This window comes from Siniperca chuatsi, linkage group LG2, assembly GCF_020085105.1.
Source record: "Siniperca chuatsi isolate FFG_IHB_CAS linkage group LG2, ASM2008510v1, whole genome shotgun sequence".
Classification (NCBI taxonomy): Eukaryota; Metazoa; Chordata; class Actinopteri; order Centrarchiformes; family Sinipercidae; genus Siniperca; species Siniperca chuatsi.
In genome coordinates this window covers 24,947,663-24,964,709 of record NC_058043.1, presented here as the reverse complement: position 1 = coordinate 24,964,709, position 17,047 = coordinate 24,947,663, and positions in this window count along the sequence as shown.

Sequence of the window (17,047 nt, the reverse complement as noted above, 5' to 3'; positions counted from 1 at the left end):
TCTTTCCCTCCAACATTGCATTTTTCCTCTCCTCTTTCCTTCCTTTCTTCTTACATTACTTTTTTCTTTCATTTGCAACCTTTTTTCACTTACTCTGTTCCATCCTTTTTCCACATACTTTTTTCTCTTACTTTAATCCATTTGTACTTTTATCCAGCTCTCCTGTCATCCTTCCTTTTTTTCTTAACTTTGCCCATGAATTCTTTGTCCTTTTCCTAAACCCTATCCTGCTTCCATTTATCCCACCTCTCCATCATGCTTCCTCTCCTTCCCTTCCATCTTTCCTTTTACCTTCCTTCTTCCTTGTCATGTTTCGACAACTATTGTATGTATTGCAATTCAATTTGGTACATTCATGTCTCCCTCAGAATGAATTGTAATCACTTTAGTGATTCCTGTCTTTTCATCTAGCGCCATCATCGGGTCAAAATATAAATGTGTCCAATACTTTGGTTTATGACTAAATAACTGCAAACTAATGACATTCCCATCAGCGTCCGCTGTACTTTGTGTTTAGTATTAGCAAATGTTAGCACGCTAGCACTCTAAACTAAGATGGTGAACATGGTAAACATTATACCTGCTAAACATCAGCATGTTAGCATTGTCATTGTAAGCATGTTAGTGTGCCGACATTAGCACGCGGTGCCTAAATACAGCCTCAGCTGCTAGCATTCTGTAGACTCTTAGTCGTGTTTAAAGGGTCTTCACTATACATATTCCTTTCTTCTTCCCTTCATTTCTTTTCATTTTTTTCCTCTGTCAGATCCACCTTGCTGCTCTCCTCCCTGCCTTCCTGCAGTTTTTACTTTCTTAATGTCATACTGCTGTCCTCCTTTTCACCCTTCCATCCTTCCATAGTCATTCATTTATAATTCTTACTTTTCCACAGTTTTTCTTATCCCTTTCTTCCTTCCTCCCACCTCCCTTCCTGCTTGCCTCATTCCTTAGTACTTTTGAACTCTCCTGAGAGTGAGCAGGTAATGACCCTTTTTCAATAAAAGCAACAGCTATCAGAGGCGACGGAAAGAAAGAAAAGGAAAGCGGAGCTGAATACATCCAACACTGTCTTTTCAAGTGTACAGTATATTTTTTCCCATTTGCAATCCCATCCTGCTTCTATCCATCCCATTTCTCCATCATGCTTCTTTCCCATCTTTCCCATCCTTCCTGCCATGCCTCTGCCCTTTCTGCTCCATCATTCAAACATCCATTTATTCGTTCATCTTTTTTTGTAATTTGAGATGTCCTCCATTCATCCTGCCATTATGCTGTCTTTCTTCATCTTTTCCTTCTCATTTTTACCTCGGTCAAAGGATTATCCTCATTCCACTCCTGTGACTTCTTGCAGTTTTTAATCTCTTGCTGTCATGCAACCTTCCTTCCTTCCTTACTTCCACCCTTCTGTATTCCCTTCCTTTCATATTTTTTGTCACCTTCCTCTGTACCTTCTTCCTGTTATTTATCCATGTTTCCTCATGTCACTCATTCCTTCCTTTCTCGCTTCCCACCTGCCTCCTTCCTTAGTAACTTCCCATTATCATTTGAGTAAGCAAATAGAGGCAACTGAATGAAAGAGAGTAAAGTGGGGCTAAATACATCCCATACTTACTCTTTTAAATACTCCTTAGTTTGCATTTGCACAATAAACGTTCTTAGTAGCTAGCGTCAGGAGAGCGGCCTTCAGTAAGGAAAGAAATCTTCTGCTAGAATGACAGTAGTTAAAAACTCATTTGGTGTGACCTCTGAAAGCCAACACCCCCTAATTAAAACAGCAGCAGAAGCAACAGAATTCTGTTTCAAATTGCTTGATAATTAGGCTCCTGAGTTATCCTGGTGGAGCGCTCGGCAGGTGTTCAGCTGACACGCTCAGACACTCCATTGTCCCACAATGCCGCGCTTTCAGGCTGTCTGCTGAGTAAAAATAAAGGCGATGCAATCCTCAGGGTGTCGACAGCATGGTACAACACAGTGCGGAATTTCAGGGAGACGCTTTTGTTGTTTTGTCATTCACACTTTATTTTATTTTTATTTTTCCCCCCACATGGCTGAAGGTGTGTTTGCTGGTGAACAGTGAGGCGTGCCGGGGCTGGTTTTGATCTCAGGTTTTCAAAATAACATACACTCACTCCATCGCGGCTTGATCCATCAACTTCGTGAATCATGCTAGTTGCAGCACATGAATGTGTGTGTGTGTGTGTGTGTGTTTGTTTTGTGTGTTCAGCGAGGGCTGTGCCTCGGGGTGAAGGTGACTTTGACAGTTAATAGCGATAACGGTAGCTTTTCACTGCCTTCGTTTCTCCCTCTGCCGCCCCACACTCAGACTGAATATATGAAACCTGTGTGTGTCGGGTGCTATCGCTGTCAAATGACTCTGCCTGCAGCGCGTGCTGAGAGGAGGGTTTGTGCCGAGCGCCCGGGAAAAGTGGCCTGTCACCTGTGATTTTGGCAACAATATAAAGTGGCGCAGTAATAGCAAGATGAAGGCTGCTGCCGCGCTGAAGCACTCACACGCATCCAGCTATAAACAGACCCAGTAAACATGGTGATGAAGTATAGCATGTGGGCTAAGATCTGCCTTGTTGAGGATCTTTTTTGATGCGGGAGCCGTGGGTAATCAGAGTAGGTGTGTTAGTGTTTATTTTTACTTGTGTACTGCGGATGTGTGTCAAAATCCACCTGAACAACAAATCTGTGCAGTGTGTGTGTGTGTGTGTGTGTGTATTTATTTTCTGTGGGACGATATGATGAGCTGTTTGTATGAAATATGCTTGAAGCTTTGTTTGTATCCAGGCTTTGCAAGTGAATTGCTTTTCCCAAAAAGGTAAACTCGTGCCAGCTGAGCACATCTTGGCCTGCAACATTTAAATCATATGAGAGCAATTTGCATGAACTGAATACGTTAGACAGCACGATGACTAATTGTAAACTTTGTTTTACTTTTGTTTACCCGCAGTAGTTTTGCTGAGCACACAGGCTCAGTGTGTTTACACTGTAGCACATTCATTAGTGGGAGTTTCCACCTACTGTGGAGCACAGCCCTCCTCTTCTGCTGGCTGCTGAGAAGCCACGGTGGGGATAAAATGCTGTATTAATGGGCACATTGATGGTAGCTGGGCAAGACAGTGTTTATTCGGGCTGGCTTATTTGGTGCAGTGTCTTGGCTCATCACAGTTACCGGGCATTCAGACCAAAAACACTAGGAAGACCAATTGGAGTTGTAGATCCATGAGTGTGAAGGTTTATCAAACACCAACAACACTATACAGTGGCTAATAATACACGGAGACAGGATTCTACAACTCATTTTATCCTTTGTCATGACAATCACCTGGTAAACAGTGTGTGCTTGCAAAAGTTGAGCCAGGACAACCCTGTGTTTTATTTTTTCTGAGCCCTCTGCGTTGGCACCTCCGCTACATCCACTTAATGATGCGTTTCTTTTTCATGCAGTGCTAATGTCTTTCTGAACACGGCCTTAGCAGTGTTCATTGGTGGGAAGCCGGTGAGGGATTGTGTCCTAGCAACTCTGTTGGGGTGCTAATGCCAAAAATCTGAAAACGTGAATTGCAGGAATGCAGCTTTTTTGTTGTGTTGAATGTTGAACAATGCAGAACCTGTGAAAGTCACATTTTCCTTGACAATACTGCTGTGTCACTTAGACTCCATACGATACATGCATATATTGTATATTAGTAAGTTTTCTTAGTGAATTTTTAAAAACAGGGTTTCTGTTCACATCCACACCCCTACCCCCAGATATTTATTTTATTGTACTTTTTATTATTATTAATTTTGAGTTTTACTGTGGATTATGGGGTGTTCAAGGGGATAGGTTATTATATTTTGGAAATTATGTTTTCATGACGCAAACTGTCCCACCACCATCCATCACACCCGCCAATGTCTAAACACGTACAAATAAAGTTGCCCTAAAATACTAGAACAGAACTGTGTTTGCTTTTTGAAATACAACTGTATAAGTACAGAAGCAAATGTTTATTGACAAGCAGTCACATTTCCCAGTACTGAGTTCACTTTCAAAACTTGTGGACTAAACTGTGTATCAGTTTTAATTACTTTGACACTAGCTGCATTCAATGACCTCATCTCGTCCTTTGTTAACTCAACCTGCAGCAAAACTGAATGTATCTACAGCACATTTTACTAACATGCTCTTTTCAAAACTGTGAAAATCAAGTTCAAAGCCTGACATAACAGACATCAATTTTCTGTTCTCAAATAATATTACATACTGCAGTATTATGTTATATGTGCATAAGCTACACCAATGTGTCTATGTGTGAGAGAAAGGGAGAGTTAGGTAGTATAGGAATGAAAGCAGGGCCTGCTCTCACAGATGGACACATTACCTACATCCAAAGGATATTTCAAACACTTCCCCTTGTAAAATTCTCCATTACATGGGTCAATAGAGGGCAATGGGAGAAGAATAAATACCCACACCTCTCCCAAAGACCGCAGCCCCCTCCTTTGCCTGCACATACCCCCCCTCCACACACACACACACACACACACACACACACACACTGGCTGACACTTGCTGTCATCCCATGTGATTGCCTGTTAGGGAGTCTCACCCACCACGACAAGTACCCTTTTTCGCCAGGAACCATTTTCCCCGCCATGTCAGATATGGGGATATTAATGAATGCACAATGACAGTACTTAGGGAGCCGAGCAGCTATCCTGCCTCTGCAAATTTACCCGCAGGTCACTTTTGTACGACAGGAAAAAGAAACTATGGAAACAAACAGGTGCGGGTCAGAAACTCATCTCCTCTCCCAGATTAAAAACTCATCTTTCAAAGCAGCACGGCGTTATTGAGGCTGATTCTCGGGGCTCTCCATGCAAATGGATGTGTGATTAGACACATGGGGGGAGAGGGGTGAATGGTGTGTCCCTCTATCCAATTACCTCTTTAAGGATAACTGAGAGAGAGAGAGGGGGCCGGCTCCGCCACCGAAACACTCATTAAGAGTCAAGGTTTTGTGTACTTTTGACACAACATTCAAGCATACACACTACTATACTATCTGGTAAACTAAAAGTAACACACAATGTTTTTCGTGCTGTACTGGACATTCTGTATCATTTGTTCATGTGATAAATTGTATTTAAGCTGTAATACTGGTGTGCTCCTTTTAACCTTTAACATCCTTTCTTTCAAAGACAATTAAGAGCTTCTTTTATATTTATGTGCTGCCATCAACATGTTAGTGGAAACCTATCTGTATTAGCATGTATGTAATCTTACAGTATGTGAGCATTAGTGGATGGCAACATTAGAATATTTGTTGGAAAGGGGTGGAGGAGTTACTGTTAATGTTTGCTCCACTTTTCCACCAAAGCTAAATAAGACTGAGCATCTCTTTGAAAAGGGAGTTACTCTCACATCCATGTACGTGGTGTATGTGGAACTTTGATGAATTCACAGGTCATTAAAGCACTGCTTCTGATGCCTTTTTAATGAAAAGTGCCCCGGTAGAGCAAAGCCAGCCGGGATAAAACGAGGGAGATTTTATCTGCCGTTGTTTCCTCATTAACCTTAAATTATGCAAACCAGTACAGTTCACATTCGAGCTTGTGGACAGCTCCGTTCACTCGTTCTTACAGTACCACCCCCTCCTCTCTCTCTTCCTGATAGCTGAGCGCTTTCATGTTGGCTCCAACAATCTGAGGGTCATGTCTGCTTTTCATTGCCGCCGATTCCACTGCTGCTTTCCTCTGTAATGAGCTCTGGTAAGCCGACAAGGTCATATGGCCCAGACACATGGAAAGATATTTTCTTTTTGTATGTGCAGACTGCCTGTGTTTGCACAGGCTCATTTCTCCATCTTTAGATGTGTGTGTTTGCGTGTGTGGAAGCACATCAAGCCACAAAGCTGCCACCAAGGTCGGTATAAACATACTCATCCATCCACACACAAACATTTCTCTGCATAACCCTGCTCCCTCTCCCTGAGACTTCAGGTACCTGTTCTTGCTGATATCAGGTGGAGGCTCCACTGCATCCTCAGGGTAAGGCTTCATAATAAAGTATACATATTTATCTAGCCTGCTGCCTTCAATGATCCTATCTGGATCGATGAGGAGGATTAGTATTTCTCACCGAATTAGATGACACCCAGATGCCTGCACAGTGGCCAGCGGACATTTTTTAAAGTGAGTTCATATTAGAGAGGAATATATGTGTATGTGTTCTGTTGAATCTATTGCTGCACTAGATTAACACTCAAGATAACTTTGTACTCACCAAAGTAACTGATGAGATCTGAGAACATTGTAGTAGCGACATTGCTACAACGAAATCCGACAAGGCAAGAAACGAGCCGTCAGACCTGATCTAAAAGGAAGAAGGAAATGTTTGACATTCGAAATGTCTGTAACCAGTGGGGTGGTCTGTAAACTGTGATGGATGTTAATAATGGACAGTGTAGGTAATAATTTTACTGTTTCCCTTAGTTTTCTCTTCCAAATTACAACCTGTATGATCATCAGGCAGCTTGTGTTTTCTTTTACCGTATGTCTTTGTAGGGATGTTGCTATGTTTCCAGATCTCAGCGACTGATCCTTCGCTAAACCCGAGTTGCAACCTCCGGGGCTGGAAAGTGAAGCCAATGCAGAAGTGCCTTAAACCTGTATTCTTTCTGATGACCAGCCGGGGGAGACTTCACTGGTTGCAAAAAGAAGTCCGATTGTATAGAAGTCTATGAGAAAATGTGAGTATCCACTGCACTGTGTACATTTAACTAGCCATGAATTTGTTTTTGGGTGCTGTTGGTTGTTTCGTCTAAGAACTTTAACCCTTTCACTGTGTGTTTTCACTTCATGAAAGTTAATTGAAACTTTTTTGACGGCTAAAAATGTTTTGTTCAGCGTTCGGTTGTACTAAAAGACACTCTAGGAGTCGGCTGTATATTCTGGTAAGTACATTTTGTTTTAAGCCTGTTTTTCGCTAGCCAAAATTAGCATCCCAATTAGTATCACAATTAACGTGAATTACGAATGCTCCTTACTAACCTAGCTAGCGCTAGCGTTAGCTGATAACTTAGTGTTTGCTGTGCTCCCCTGCTCAACCCCCTCGTCCAAATATGGTCACTTCCGTTCAGTGGTTGCAAGAAACCAAGATGGCGACGGCCAAAATGCCAATCTCGAAGCTTCAAAACGGTAGTCCACAAACCAGTGGGTGATGTCACGGTGACTACGTCCACTTCTTTTAAACAGTCTATGGCTAAACCCGTCCCGTCCCCATTTGAAATTCTTTGTCATTTTTTAAACAATAGGTCTTCGATTTTACACAGAAGTAAACAAAAGCAGGCTTCTCGATTCTCGTCAACGCCTGTCATGTTGGCTGAAATGATGACTGTTGCTATCAGATTTTATGTGCTGTAGCTAGCTAGAGTAAGCTAGTTAAGGCTTACTGCTGTCAAACTTTGCATTCTTGCACAGCGCATATGTAGTTTACAATGATAATGGTGGCATATTCACTACTCGAAATTTGAATTTGTGAATCAACGGATCCTTGATTACTGACAGAGTTAGACAAAAGCAGGCTAACACCTCTAGCCAGCGATGATCGATTTTGCTGGCTGAAATAACAACTTTCATTAGCAGATTTTATCAGCTGTAGATAGCTAGCTAATTAAGCTAAGATTTGGTCCTTGAGTTGGTTGCAACTCTGTCTCCAACTGACTTTAACTTTAAATGACTTAATGTTTCAAGCTGACTCTTTTTAAAAGGAGGACCCTGTAAAGGGGTGCTACATATGCACGTGATTGCTACATACATATCATGCTAAAAGACTAAGGCTAAAACTGCACATCTTGGGCAAAAAGTCATTATCCTCGCCATGATCCATGTAGAAGACATATAAATAAGGAGCAGCATTGTTATTCTATTGCAGGGTAGAACCAGTTAGCCTCAGTATTAGGGTGCAGTATTTGGAAATAAAAATTTAATAAACATAACCCCGTTGGATGCTTACTTTAAACATACTTGGACAAGCGACACAGATTTTAGATATATGCTTTATTGTTTGTATGTTCGAACTGTAGCCTATGTTTCACTTTTACAACAGAAGAAGCTTTGAGGATGAGGACTAATGTGTTTAGCAAATGTAACACTATCTCTGGTATCAAGTTTGGCTGGGGTTGCGGCAGTGTTAACTTCCCCAAACGAAAGCTGCTAACGTTAACCTACATTCTAGAAGCTTCCTGTTTAACATGTTATTGATGTTCTGGTCCTGAAAAGGAGCTTTTTTCTAACTTTGGCAATCACTGTTCAGGGTTTACTTAAAGGTCAATTAACCTGGAGAATACAGTGTAATTATTACCAATAGTAAATACTGATGGCCAAAACTATATGGACATATTACAAGCTTTAATAAACTTTAACTATTCTTTAACCCCAAACATCCAATAGTTAGAGATATGTTCTGAATAAATGTATTTTGTTTTTTTGTTCTTGTTTATTTATTAATTATATATGTGAAGGGACTGCAAAGAATTGGCAGTTGCAATTGCTGCCAAGAAATAACACTACCTAATTATGAGCTGGAAACCAATACATGTCAGTTGGAAAGTAAAACTGTAGTATATAGGACATACAGGATCTGATAGAAACACAAAATATAATATATTTGGATGCATGGCATCCAAGTTACTGAAACTGAAAAAAAACAGTATGAAAGCAATAGTCCACTTACATTCACACCAAGGCCCATATTAACTGATATAGTAGACATCCAGACCACACAGCAAAATGACCCTAATTTACCTGTCAGATCTTTGGATCAACGTGTCAGCATCACCCACTGTTCTTCATGAGTGATTTCACTGTGGTTCAACAGAGAGTAGGAAAATAGGAATTTTAAAACGGCTCTCTCAAGCAGTGAAACAGCTGTCAATTTGCCATCTTAGTGGAGCTACAAAGCAGCAGCAGTGAGCTGGGAGATCCCTCCTGTCTTCCTCCACCTGGATCCATCGCCCTTGACACACACTTTCAAGGACATTTGACAAACTCCATGGTGGAGTTCGATAATGTAGGCAACGATCCCAAAGAGTCATGTGCAGCAGCTGCTTAGGCATCCACTCAGGGAGAAGTGTGTGTGTGTGTGTGTGTGTGTGTGTGTGTGTCTACTTGTACTTGCTACATAGTGAGGACTGAAACACATTTTTTACCTACAGAGTGAGGACATTTTTGAAAAGGGAGGACATTTTGGCCAGTCCTCAAAACTTCAAAGGGCTGTTTGAAGGTTAAGACTTTGTTTTAAGGGTCAGGTTAGAGTGAGGGAAAGGGTTGGGGTTAGGCATTTAGTTGTGATGGTTAAGCTTAGGGTAAGGGGCTAGGGAATACATTATGTCAATGACGGTCCTCACAAAGATAGAAGTACAAGTGCAACAATTTGAGAAATAGGCTTTCTTGCAGAGAGTTAGATGAGAAGATTGATACCACTTTCATGTCTGTTTGTTCAGTATGAAGCTACAGCCAGCAGCTGGCTAGTTTAGCTTAACACAAAGACTGGCAACAGCTAGCTTAGCTTTTTTCAAAGGTAACAAAATCCACCTACCAACATCTCTGGAATGTAAAAATTAACACATTATATCTCATTTGTTTAATCTGTCCAAAAACAATAGGTGGCTTGAGCTTAATATTTAATTTTCTCATCTAACTCTTGACAAGAAAGTAAAAAGGCGTATTCCCAAAATACAAGATACAAGATTGCTCCAGGATTGGAGATTGTGTTGAATGCTGAGCTGAAATCAACAACATTCTGAAGTAGGTGTTGTTGTTCTCAAGGTGTGTGAAGCTTGAGTGGAGGGCAGTGGAGATGGCATCCTCTGTGGATCTGTTGGTTTCTCAAAGCAAACTGGTGAGGGTCCCGGCTGGCTGGGATGTTGTTCTTTATGTGCTGAAGAACCAGTTTCTCAAAGCACTTCATCAGAATGAGGGTGAGAGCCACAGGGCAGTAGTCATTTAGACTAGACGCTGCAGACTTTTTAGGTACAGGGACGATGGTGGCTGTCTATTTTACAAAATATACTGATACATTGTGATACTCTCAAAGGAAGTGCCAGTTCCCACAAGCTGCCAGTCCCAGTATCCAGTCCTAGCTGTATGACATGTGTGCAGTTTGTCAGATTTAGGGGAAATAAGTACACAACATGTATGAGTGTTATGACCAATGTAGTTTTCTGCGTACGTGGCTTTTGTTTTCCTTTATTTACTTAATAAAATTCAAATTTGGTTTATCCAGCTTTGTTTCTTCCTTCATGTTGCCTACATTGATCCAGTTTCTATTTTTTATGTATTTTATTTTTTTGTGAACTTTCTGGAGGGAAACCTTGCAGGTGTCGCTGCTGTCTGCCGGTCTCTGCTAGAACTAGACAAGGCCGTGGTTCACTTTATTTATTTATTTATTATTATTTAAAACCTCTGAATAAATGATCAGCTCATCTGCTGATAGTTATTACATGGAAATGGAATCAAGTTTATTGAACTGCTTTTCTGTAAGCGTTTGGAAGCAAGAATGTGAAAAGTCAACAGGGAGGCTACATGTACTGTATGTACGTGAGTGTGTGCAAACTGAGACAACACCAGCCATCTACTCGCCCCCTCCCAGCACCTCAGAGCAGCAGAGGACATTTCATCAAATATTTATGAAAAACAATCTCCGAACAGCGTAATTAGAGGCCGCGTTTAATGTCGGCCTAATCCTTGGGCTCCTATTTCGCCCGCTGTCCTCGCTGTGTGGTTATGGGAGCCAGTGCCGCAGTGTCTACAGCCAAACGGGCGACCAATGAGCACCCTGCCGAGTGATGTCATGTAGAGCACCTCGTCGGTGCCTCACCTATGAATCAACATTTGATTTCTTCCCCCTCTCTCCTTTCTACTGTCATTCCTATTTATCTCACTCCCAGATATGTATAAAGCAGCTACACTGTAATATGCTGACAAGACACACACACACACACACACACACACACACACACACACACTTGGCAGTAGCCACTACATTTCCCCTGAAAGGTTTGCAGAAGAGCTGCTGCTGAGCACATTGTTATATTTTCAGGTTATTAATTACTTTCCAATTACTTAAACAAATATGCTACATTGAGTGCCTAATTTCCCTGCTAAACTGCAGCAGATGGATGTGGCTTTGGCTCGAGCCGGCTAGCACTCGGTACCTCAGCATAAAAGAAAAGCACAGAGATGGAGAGGAATATCATGCGCCGGTAGCTACTGTCTGCTGTCTTAGCTGTAGCACATTAGTTCATTAGTGAACCCTATAGCAGGGCAGCAGGACTTGTATGTTTTTCTGTGCAGTCTTGCAGAGAAGCAGCTGTTATTTATTATTCATGCACTTTTAAGAGGAAAAAGTTATGAGCAGTTTTGCAAAAGCTGTGTATTTGTGATAAATGATATGTAGATCGTGGTAATAACTGTTTACTTTACCACCTTGGCTTTCTTCACATCCGTTTTACGTTTTGGGGGAGTGATGGCTATTCAGTTGGAATTGAAGAGGTCTGAGAGTGCGCGTGTATGCATATACCACACGTTGCAGCCTATGTTTGTGTGTGCGCGTTCATCTATTTACACACACACTGACTCCCGCACTAAATAGGAGCCAAACTCTTAAGTCACATCTAAAAGCCTAATGGGAAATCTCTCCCCTAATTAAGATGCATGAATAATTCAAGTGGTGGCACGCTAATTAGTATTCCATCAGCCCTCTGTGGTGATGACGGCCTGTCAAGGCACATCGCAGCTAGTTACGGTCTGTACGCGAGGAAGATGGCTGAAGTGAAGGAATGTAGACACCTTGAGAGCTGCTTGACAGAGTATCGTATCATTACTGTAGAGAGAGCATGACAAGCTTCCTATTTTTCTCCGTCTCTGTAATCAGCAACAACATGAATCCTTTGTCTGGGGAGAATCTGGTGAATAAGATATAATTTGGGAGAAAAATGCCTTGAGCCTCGGGAGAGTGACTTTTTTTCTCTTACATCTAACTTCAACCAGAGAAAAGCAACGTTACATTTATTTATCTGAGTTTGTGTAGTTTCTAGTCACCCTGGGTGTAGTGAAACTTCCATATACACATTGTACTGCTTTAAATGCATGATTTAGCAGTGCTATGGCCCTGCAGTTATTGCCTCTCTCTCAGAGGGGCTGTTTAATGCTAGTAAAAGCAATAAAGAGGTGTTAAGATGGAAATTAAGTCTGGATAAATCACAGAGGTTAACTCTACTTTGGCTCACGATTACAGTCTGCCTTCAGTGAAATTCATTACTTTATTTACAACAAGAGTATTAAACCTATATAAAAAAAATTGCTAATGTAGCTGTCATATACAGTAATCCCTCTCTGTAAATCTGACCCAATATCATCTTTAATTTAATTACAGCTAGTTATTGTAATAAAGCACACTAATGATGAGACAAAATAAACGAAAGCGTTAACCCGTAGCTTCTGTCCAGGCCTGTGGCTGTGTCATGATATTTGAGGATTCACCGTTTTATTGCCATAAGGCGCACTCACGGTGTCACACACACACACACACACACAGTCACACAGACACACACATGCATGGAAAGAAGAAAGGCTCCTGTGGGCCTTTGCCTGTGTGAGTGTATGTAGCCCCAGGGAGGCAGGCTGAGGTTTTGTGGTGTCTTTGTGCTGGGTTTAACCTTGGCTCTGGGCTAAACACACAGGGAATGTTCTGAGAGGACCTTCAGCCATCAGCAGTGGCTTTTCATATACTGCTCCACTCCTGTGGGAGCACCGCCACAAACACAACTATTGATCCACTGTCATACTCTCACACACTCCACCCCTCGGCTTTTCTCTTTTCTCTTAGCGGCCTGGGTTGTGTGTGTGTGTGTGTGTGTGTGTGTGTGTGTCAGCCAGCCTAAAAAATACTCTCCAAAGTGGTCCCAGATCCCATGATGTTGTATTGGGGGTATTCTGGGGTGTCCTGTGTATCCTGTGGGCTTTGGCTTTTGCATTATGTTTCTATTTATTTTCATCTATTTTTTATCTATTTATAGCCATCCATACCATGCAGTGGATGTGTTCAAAATATGAACTCTGATCATTTAGACTCCATTATATGGGGACTTTAACTTTCTGGAAAACAGTCAATCATTCAAAAGGACCTCACGCTGAACGTCTAGGCATTACATGACTTACACTCCATTGATTTACAATGTAGAATGATCCTTCATTGTGCTGTGTTATATTATGCCCCAACATCCTGTTTCAATAAGAAATTCATCACATTAAGCGAAGAAGTGAAGACTACATTTTCACACACACTTTGAAAAGAAATGTGAAAGTGCATGCTTGTCCTTCGCCTGGAGGTTTCATGTCTCTAAAAAATACGTTTGATTTTTACAACACTGTTTCTTGTAATCACAGTGGAACATGGAACATTTATTCTAGTCATGTTATACAGTGCAGACATAGCAAATCAATCAGGATCTATGTGATACATAGCCAGAACATATCGCAAAAAATGTTGGTAACACTTTATTTTACACCGGTTCCGTAAATAATTTTATATGATGTTTACCGAAAAAGAACTATGTAATTTGGTACTAATTACAGAAAAATATAGACAGACTTCTGTGATTTAATTGTTTTTAGTTAGTTTGGTAAGTCGGGTTGAGTTTACAAGTAATGGTTGATTTCTAGAGGAATACCCTTGAAAAAAAATTATTATAAATAACTTTTTATTGGAAAATTTTTCAAAGAATTTTTCATGTATGTTGAATTTTATGTTTGCCTGTAGACACATTTCACATTTTTGCATGTTTAGCTGACCTGCTGTGCATCGACTAAAACACTTTCTAGGTTACACTAGCAGTTTCAGTTTCACAGGAATTCATTATTTGTAAGTGTAATAACTGTAATTAGTACCAAATTTCATAGTTCTTTCCAGGAAATTATTGATTGATGATTATGAAATTACAGACCCGTAAAATAAAGTGTTTCTGAAATGTCATAGGCTACTTTAACAAAACTTAAGATAAGAGTACTTTTTTGTTAAGAGTTTGGTTCCTTTCTCCCTTTTAAAATTTTGAATATCCACTGTGTGTAGGTAGATGGAAATTGCTCCTCCCACTCGACACCAGACACCTAACAATAAGATAGACAACATCAGCCAACGCAGATTGAAGAGAGTTGTAGAGTTTGGTAACAATACAAATAAATAAATAAAAACTGTAACCAGAGACACATATCAAGATCTAAGACAGTGTCCCATACCTCCATACAAATCTTGAACCCAGCGAAATGAATCAGAAGTTTTTCAATCAGATCTGAGGGAAGATTCGAGCAATAAAATGATTTGAGTAAAGTGTGGAGAAAGTATTTCATGATTTTCCGGCTATTTCAGTGGACACACCTGTGGATAAAAGTTTCTGTTAACCCAAAGGTGAATAGAACAGAATATTTTGTATGCGGATTGTGTAAAGCTTTTATATGCTTACCTAATAGCCTCTGGCAGCTTTTATGTCACCGGGATAGGAGCTCATCTATGTTCCCAGGGCCCTATGTTGCCCAGCTCAATATCCTCTTAATATGACCTGTCAAATGGTTTTATGTTCTCAGCAATGTTTTTTTCCCCCTAGGTCAAATGTTCAATGTGTTTCCTGGGTCAATATGTTGAAATCACCCACCTACTGATGTTATACTCCTTGAAACCTACGCCCTCACATTTGTGAGCAAGACAGTTGTCTTGACTTCAGATAGATATCTCCACAGTGGCGGGACAGATTTTTACCATTCAAACTGCATTTGAAACGTCAATGCTCTCTTCATTCTTTTGGAATTTGAACTGGGAAGATAACCCTCGCCAATCTCTTACAATGTTTATGTTCATGTCAAGAGACACACATGCTCAAAACTGCAACACAAGGCTAGACCAACTCAGAACAGAAGAAGAGCAACAGAACACAGCTCTGAAATGGTACAACGTAATTTCACAAGGTTCAACTTGCCGTGATCGTGTGAGTCTCCTCTTTCAAACCATAATTTGAAACTCTAAGTTAATGTCATTTTTAATCAATAATCACCAAATATTTTTTTTTTATATTTGTAATATTTATCTTTGAAATCACTAGGAAGACAGATGCAAAGTGTGTCTTATGTGTTATATTAAGGGAACATAGAGCTGGGGAACACTGGGATATACACACCTACTCCCCAATTATCCAACTGCCCTAACCTGATGAGTCTTTCTTATTTAGATACCTGCACCATCATTTCTGTCAGCAGAGACCACACCAAAACAGCACAGATATTTTGTTGTGACAAGAATGTAATAATAATAATAATATCTCCTTGTCCATGCCATACGAAAATTAAAAAGATGTTTTTATTTTCACTTCTCTCTAACCAGCGAGCTGACACACTGACACTTTTTTTTTATCTTGTGACCACCTGACCCACAGATACACTTCAGGGCCCTGCAGACTGCGAGTCAACCGGTTCATCAATAATAATATGAATTCCGAGAATTTTAAGTGCACAGGGAATATTTCAAAATATGGAAAAGCAAAATCCTGACAGATAGAGAGAAGAAAGACAGGAAGAGAAGGGAATTAAATGCAGAGGAGGAGAGAAGAGTTGAATAGAGACAGATTTGTGAAAAGAAATAGATGGAGAGAGAGAGAGAAAGAGAGAGAGAGGAGTCCGAGGGACTGCTTTGCCTCTGTACACTGAATAAATAGCAGGCCATTTCACATCATAAATATCATCCCCGCTTAATGTGCTGAGCGCCGAGGTGGGCCCAGACTGCGCTACCCTGGGTGGTATTTGAGGGGGCGGTGCTGGCTGCAGGGAAGGATCCCTTACCTGCAGCCAGCCTCAGGAGAGAGGGCGAAGGGCAGCTTAATCCCTGAAGCGGGTACCATATCTGTCCTGGTCCCAGCGGGGCAGATGTGCTCCAGATGCCAAGATGGACAAAAAGGTGCATTAATCATTTTCAGCTTGATAACTCTCCCTTTCATTTCCTCAGCCCGAATGAGTGTGTGTGCAGGGGGGGGAGTGAGAGACATGCACACACATATCCATATGTGTAGTACTACTACAAGTCCTTGCTCAAGGAATGCCAAGACCGCTGATCATGGGGGACCAATTGTCAGAATTTGAACAAAAATAGAAGATAATACTGTATGGGTACACATTTTCTTTAAAGCATCTGTTTTATCCCTTTTGAACGGAGACCTCTCATGGTTAGCGAGCCGGTGACATTGGGCTCTGATCTATCCTGACGGGTGGAGGGTTGAACTAATTTTTCTGGATGTCAGTCCTTGTCCCCGCTGATGAATCCCGGGGCCCGAGGCCTGGGCGGATTGGCTCGCACGCTGGCTACAGGCAGGTGATTGATGACTGGAGGAGTAGTCTTCAGCTTTGCTCCGATTTCCCCCGACCAGCCTATCTGACAACCCCCATCGCCAGGCGGACATCTGAATCGGGCCCACCGCCATCCAACGCCAGAACCACTGGCAGATGTCACAGCTTAAAGTGCCTGCACTGCTCTGTGTTTTGAAACAGTGGAAAATATAAGCTAGAAATGCCTGTGCAATGAAAAACAACTGCGCCTTTGGAAGGCTGTGGTGTATTACACCCACACAGACATGAAATAACAATAAGCCGGCTGTTTTCCACATTCAAGTGCAATTAAGACGGATTTTGAAGTACATCTGGGGTCCCATTCAGAATAGCTTCTCTCAGCATCCTTACGGGTGAGGAAAGCAGTGAGCCAACGCCTCACTTCACAGCCTAGTTTGAAGCCCCTGCATCAGCTATTTGGATGAATGCTCGCCTTGGAACACACACAGGTGGTGTATCGCCTCCTCAATTAGTACCTTAACCGAAGCCCCCCATGTCCCATTCCCTCCCACAGTATGGGTGTGAAATTTAAAATCCTCCACCAGCATGATTGCTCTTCTCTTTGGGGCACCGCACTGCTGAGGCAGCATAATGACAATCACCACAGTGGCCCAAGATGGCAGAG